Below are 7,660 nucleotides of genomic sequence, written 5' to 3'. Positions count from 1 at the left end.
ATCAGGCAGAGCTGTGTTCAAAAGCCGTATTTCACGACATAGAGCCAAAGTATCGATGCCACTTCTGGGCTCAATGCTATTCCACTGTCCTCTCACTGCAACATCCCACAGTGTTCCTAGCCATTTTCTAAGATAGTTAAGTGTCTACTTCAGCGAGTGCTATTATAATTTGAACTCTTCATGATTATTACCGTATAAGAAAAACACCTGTCAGTTGAGTTAACTACAGCTCGCATGACATTTATAATATAATAATATATAATATAATATAAGTGCTGCACTGGAAATATTATAACACTTTCTTCAACACTACACTTGCCAGAAATAACAACAACATTGGTAATGTGTGCCAATTCTTAAAAGGGCATACGTCTACCTGATCAGGACCTCTTATGGCTGTGTAGATGACTGTTTTGGGTTTCCTATACTTTCTACTTCCTGTATAACACATCCTCACACCTAAACAAGTGAATAGTTTAATTGTCAGAAACTTTTACGATGACATATCGCCGTTCCTAAAACTACATGACTGTAACGGCTTGACTGCAAACAGCAACACCTGTAATGGTCAGACAGCCTACCTAGGTTTAGGAAAATATTGGTGTTTGGGTTAAAATCACTATGTAACTTCTGTAACATGTGTTTCAAATGTACCTATCTCACCTATTTGACTTACATTGACTAACAAGCATTACTTCACTACATTATTAAGTTTAATGAGCTCCCCATTGAGTTCTGGTTTCACACTGATCATAAACAACGGTGTCCTGTATGAAAGTCCTGTGCTTGTTTAACCTTAAACCTTAACCATTACAACCTTTGACTAACCTTCACTGAGTAGTGGGTGCGCCTAAAGCTCATCATATACCACACTAACAGTGAAAGGCACCGACAAACAATGTTGTTAGTGGTACCAGAACAGAGAAAGGCCGATTGGCTGTCATTTTAGAAAGCCATGATAAACAACAGGTGTTTTTTGTTTTTTTTTCATTTGTAGGACTTGTTGGTATTTTCTTGTCAATGACAGCCACCAACTATCTCTCCTTGTGACAGCATTACCACTTTTTAGCTGTCGTCTTAGCTGTCAGAAATGCTTCTATGCCGTATGACCCCTCTTTGTACCAGAGTTCTTTAAAAACAGAAATAAACCACATAAAACAACAAGCATCATCCCTGTCTAGACCAGTGGCAAATCTTCAAGGCCTTCAAGTTATTCATAGAAGGCCCTGAAATCCTCAGATGAAAAAGAAACGTATCTTATTAATTCTATGAATAAAATAAAATTATGCTGACTTGTTTCTGTAGTTTTCTGTCAGTACACTGCGCATTTGAGTGGTTTTGTGTTGGAAAAAAATTCAACCAATCAGATATTTTTCTACGGTGTCTCTGGGCAGAATATCCTCGATCCAGAGTATTCTATTTCCTTTATAGAAGCCCTGACCATTAAACATAATGAGAGTGTACATTTGGATAACCAATCATATTTGGATTTGTAGCCAATGGGCATATTCTTTAAGACTTTCCAAGGCTCCAGGGTATTCTAGAAGGCCTGCTTGCTCAGTCACGCGAGACTTAGCTTAATTAGTGAATTGTGATTGATAGCCAATGTTGAAAATGGCAACAGGTGGAGATGATATTGATACAGCAGGTGGGGATGATATTATCGCTGATTTATTGTCAGTGTCCTTTTCAAGACGACTGTTTGATGAAAAGATGGACATCATTAAAAAAGGCTGCCCAACACCCAAACGCCTCGAGCTTCATCAACCTGCAAAAGCAGGCTATGTGCATCATTATCAGGTTCAGGTTTTCGGGAACGATACACTTGGCTTCGCCACTTCACCATTGGTCTAGACAAACGTGTGTTTACAGTAAAACAAACTTTTGAGCAAAGGTTATGTGATATGGCTTGATTTTTTGTAGTTTGCATTTTTCACATGCTTTTGCAAATGTCGCTGTGGTTTCCTAACCTCTGGAATAGAGCAAAGAACGTTTCACAGTTTTTATTTTTCATTTTTGTTGTTTCTTTTTTTAATCCAATGTTAAAACGCTGAAACTTATTGTTCAAAAGATCTGAATCATTATGCAACTTGCTAAACGAGTGTCTTCATGCAGTAGAAGTGTGTAGGTGCATGTCCGTGTGCGTACTCCCCTGCTGCACAGCATTGAACAGAAGCTGACCTCAACAAAATGTTTCTGACTTTTTGTTTCACTGCTCACACATTTTTCTGTGAATTATTGACATACACTCAATGCCTTTTTCATCAGCACCCTACCTCAAAGAGACATTTCTTAATGACCCACATAACAATGCAGTCAAATAATAATGGAAAGTAAAGAAATTAACATCAAGGAATACATTTGTGCAGAGTCTGATGTGTTGAGGTGCGAAAGCAGTTTAAATTTTATTTCATTTATTTCATAATGTTCTTAATGTTTCTCATTATTGCAGCTCTCAGGTTTAAGATTAACAAGTAACATTATTTATTTTATTTTGATTGCTGGTGCCACAGACTCCTCCCCTTCAAGGAAACAGCAAAATATTGTACAGTGAGGTGTACAGAGAGTAAAAGGAAACCAAGGTCTCTTTAAATAAATGTAATAACGACAGTAAGAGAAATGTCATAATGCTCATTCTTTTGTGTTTCTCCCATGTCCTCTGCTTAACCCTTATCTCCTTAAGTTGGGTCAGCCATTCAAATCAAATCAGAGTGAAGCAGTTTCACATTTCTAACTTCTGTTCTTTGATTGTGACCTTCAATGTGTGTGGGGGTGTTTTAGTGCTGGCTTCTGACTAACATTTTGCAGTTACAGTGTTTAATGCTCTTCAGATATCCCTGCAGCTATCCTTAGGGTTCTGTAACATTTCCAATTTGCAGAATGTGACTCTGCTCATTTGCGTAGAAAAAAAAAAAAAAAAAAAGCAGAAATGGAAAATAACACAATGCTCGGGTAACTGTTGTATTGTTGCACGGTTATTTTGTCGTAATGACATTTCACTGTATCGCTATTGTGAAAATCCTTTTTTGCGGGTTTCTGCCCACACTATTGTTAACATGAACCATGTGTGCTGACGTCTATCTAACCGTTATGTATGGTAAAGCCCCCATTCTCTCAGGACAAAAAACCCAATGTATGGTTTTTGTCTTCAGAGTAAGAGGATACAATAGGCATACATTTCCAGGTCACATTGGTTTATTGACTCAAGTTCCCTTTGGCAGTGATGGAAACACAACACCTGGGTAGACATGCTAATTTAAGCCCCTTTTCCATGCATTCTGTCGTGTGCGTTAAAGTTGTGGGTGATGCTGCATAAATGCTTTTCCATCCGACTCTGTTTAAGCACTGTTGGACTTTGTTCAGTCTGCGTTTAATCTGAAAGAGAGACTGTAAAGAGTAAAAAGATACCACCATAAATGTGTTACATGCAAACACAAACAAAAACGACAGAAAGGCAAACTCGTCAACTGGCAATAGGAAAGGAGTCAACAATCTCTTTTTACCAGATTTACCAGCGTTAAAGAAAACTCTCCAAATTTGTTCACATTTAACTTCAAATGGTTTCGAAAGCCATATTTTATTGCTTCCCTGGTCCTTCAACTTTTGGAATAGGTGCCAATACAAAAACCACTTCTTCCCACCCAACTCAGCTTTTCTAGTCCCATTCATCCCCTCAGAGATAGGAAGGCTGTTGGAAGGAGAGATGGCGAAAGATGGACAGAGATAACGCATAAGTGGTTTTTAAGGGGTGCTAGTTTGTTGAAGTTGTTGCGAGTTGACCTCTCTCCTATCTCTCTTCGCCATTTCTCTCACTCTCTTTCTTTCACCTCCTCTCCCTCTATCTGCCTATTGCCTTATCTCCTCTGCAAACTTATTGACTTCAGACCGACTGCACAAAATGTGTTTTCAAACAGCGGTGACGGCAGCCTGAGACCGACAGTCAGGACTATGGCTTTTAATCTCCTGTCGCTTTGCATTTTAAACCAAGAGCACAGGGGCAAGTGGCAGGAAGAAAGCTTTATGTCTTTGAGAGTCTGTGTGTTTGTGTGTGTGGGTGTGTGTGTGTCAGACAGAAGAGAGAATGACAGCGAGCTATCCTTGACCTCTGAGACCAGACATAGAGTACTTACTAATCCCCTTCACCAGTTGCCAAGGGAACATAGACAATCCAAATAAAATCTGAACAAATGACAGCTTCCTTCAGCGGTTATTTACTTTCACAAAATTCACGCTGGTGCACACGCACACAAAAACAACCACTCAGATGCACAGCACATGTGCAAATTCATGTAATTTATGTCTGTCTCACAAAACCAACACCACACCGTGGAGTGTCTGGCTCAGCTTGACTTATGATGACGTGTTATTTGTTGCAGGAATATGAAGAAACATATCCAGAGGTTAAATAGAACATCTTTGAAAATAATTTCTGGTGTGATTGATCAAGGTTGTCAAGTGTTTCCAAGTGTCCCATTTTGATTGTAGTGTTACAGGAACCAGGAGTAACAGTTATAGAAGAAGACAAAGATCCTGTCCTTGCCACACTGGCCTATTCTGTTTCACCATTCATGTGTACGCTCAGCAATTTCCTCCACTCATGTTGGTTTTGGTGAAAGGCCATTGCTGAGTCACCCAGGAACCCCTTGAGGAGTATACCCTAAAAAATCATCCCAGGCCATTTCAGCCTTTATTGAAATATGGCTAGTGTGGTTTGCAGTTGCAACTTTTGCTGTAGAGATTCGGGGAAACGAGGACTCACTAAGAACAATCTATCCAGCCAAACTGCACGAGCCTCAAAATAAAGATGCTTTTTTAAATGAATCACCTCAAAGGTTTGTCTCTGACAGTAGAGGGTAGGGACAGGTTGGGATTGTCATGAATGGCCAAATAGTACATGTTGAGGACTTCCACTCTTTAAAACTGGGGTTACTGTTGGAGGAAATGTGTTATTCATATAACGAACCTAGATGAATTAATTTAATTTCAGTACATATGGTATATTATTTAAACAATTTAACCATATAGATGACTTGAACGATCATTGAGAACATTCAAGCACACACAAGAGATATATCAACTTGATCAGTGCATACTACAGTGTAGGTGTTACTAGGCTTCTTGAATGAGTTTCGGGGGACTTATGATAGTTCCCAAAAGTTCATTAACTCGAGACCTAAGATGTGATAATAATTTACAACTCGATTACTTTCTTGTCTTATATTTAAAAGAGCATCCCAATTGGTCTATTCTGCTGCAACTCCTGGGAACTATTGAGAGGCTCCGCGATCTGCCATTGCTGTAAATAAGTGGTTCATTGGAGTAAAGGCAGGTGACCCCACTCTCCCCCATCAAGGGCTCTGGGTGTTTAGCAACGCTGTATTAGGAACAGGCTTGCACAGATGAGGTACAGATTGCAATAAAGCAACTGAAGTTGCTTCCATGTGTAAATTTGTGTGTTGATAAGGGACCAATCAGTAATATCCAAACACATTAGATGGAGCAGAATAGGGGTGGGAAAAATAATCGATTCTTAGATGAATCGCGATTCGGACCTGGATGATTCTGAATCGATTCACAAATGTCAAAAATTGATTTTCTACATGTTAATTGACAACGTAATGTTGACGGAACGCAAGAGGCAGAACTCAGAAGTGCGGAAGTGCAGCGCCCGGACAGTTGACGGCATGCACACAACAAAATACATGGGATGTGTCGTGAATGTCTGTACTCACAAACAACTCATGGGTGGAACGTCTAAGGCATTTGTCCATGCCGAGCAGCTCGAGAGCAGCGTGGAGACCGCTGTTGGCTGTTAGCTGTTGGCTGATAGCTGTTGCGTTGAGTGCGCAGCGTCCAGGTTAACTTGCGACACCTGTAACTAACTATCGGGTATTTCTGTCATTCCGCCGTGCGTTCAAATGGTTACTTAAAGCCATCGTTCCCAGCCGCATACATCGTTATTAAGCTGAATCCAAGTCGACAGTATGTTGAAATACAGCCCGAACTAAGCGTGGGGTCAGTCAGCTGCGGCAAAGTGTGAGACGTCCAGATCAACCTGTGATACAAACACTTGCATCGACTGTCGACCAGCTGCAGCTGTATTAATGTACTACATGTATGCTGCTACAGGAACACTTTTCTTTCCTTTTGGTTCTTTGCCAAGCTGGATGTTTGCTAGCAAATGTAACCTTCCAGTTGACTTGCCACATTTCTTTCATTTGTTTTATTAATTAAATATTCACTAACAAAGACCACGCCAAAAGCTGTATGGAATGAAAACAGGGATTTATTAAGCATAATGACACATGTTAGATGCTGGGAAGGAAAGGGTCGAGGGATGGAAGGATGAAGGGATGATGGGGTAGGGGTCGAGGGATGGGGGAAGGGGTCGAGGGTCGAGGGATGAGGGGGTTTAGGAAGGACGGGTGAGGGTTGACAGGAAGGGAAAGAAGCTGGTGGGATGAGAGGACGGAAGGGGAGGTTTGGCGAGAGGAACAGGAGGAACGGAGTGGGTGTGGAGACGCTGAGTGGGGGAGCCGCCTCCGATCTCTTCGTTAGCCCCTGGTTCCTGTATGTGGATGAGAGAGAGAAAACACGAGGAAAGAAGGGGAATGGGAGGGAGGGATGTAGAGAATCAGTCAAAGAGGGAGTGAACGGATGGGGTGCGCTTAAATATATTTCGGGCGGAAATGAGATGAGTTCGAGGCGTGGTCTTTGTTCCCGAACCTAGTTATAAAACTTCATTTCACTAACAAAGACCACGCCAAAAGCTGTATGGAATGAAAACAGGGATTTATTAAGCATAATGACACATGTTAGATGCTGGGAAGGAAAGGGTCGAGGGATGGAAGGATGAAGGGATGATGGGGTAGGGGTCGAGGGATGGGGGAAGGGGTCGAGGGTCGAGGGATGAGGGGGTTTAGGAAGGACGGGTGAGGGTTGACAGGAAGGGAAAGAAGCTGGTGGGATGAGAGGACGGAAGGGGAGGTTTGGCGAGAGGAACAGGAGGAACGGAGTGGGTGTGGAGACGCTGAGTGGGGGAGCCGCCTCCGATCTCTTCGTTAGCCCCCAAGGAAACTTCAGTGAGACAGGTGTGCGTGAGCGTTTCTGATGTCGTTTACGTCGTTGCGGATGTATGTGTGGTAAGCGGGGGAAGACCATCGGCCAAGGATTTTGATTACGTGGTCGGGGACCCCCTGCTTGGAGGCGGAGGAGGCGGCTCCGATGCGGAAGGAGTGCCCTGAGTACAGATCTGGGGATATTCCTGATTGAAACAGGATTTGGCGGAGGTGACGGTGGAACCAGTGGCGTGTGGCTATTTTTCCTATTTCCGTGACGAACAGAGGGTCCTGGGGGGAGGCTCTGCTGGCTAGCCTAGAGTTGATGTATTCTTGTAGCGGTTCGAAAGGGCTGATGTAAGAGTCTAGGCGGAAGAGATAGATGGGTTGCGGTGGACCGGACTGGTTGGTCTTGCTGCATTTAAGGTTGTAAATAAGGGTGTCGGTGGATGGATTGGAGATGTCGGAAATGGATGCGTGGCAAGATGGGTTGTATTTAGAGGTAGAAGCCGTGAATTCAGAGCAGCGCAGAAAGCCGAAGAATGCTAGAAGAAACATGGATTCCAGGACCTTGTCGACGTACGGAGATGAATAACCTGAGC

The sequence above is a fragment of the Sparus aurata genome, chromosome 2 (genome assembly GCF_900880675.1).
Source record: "Sparus aurata chromosome 2, fSpaAur1.1, whole genome shotgun sequence".
NCBI classification, from domain to species: Eukaryota; Metazoa; Chordata; class Actinopteri; order Spariformes; family Sparidae; genus Sparus; species Sparus aurata.
The sequence above is the reverse complement of the archived record's forward strand: the minus strand, read 5'-3'. Positions refer to the sequence as shown.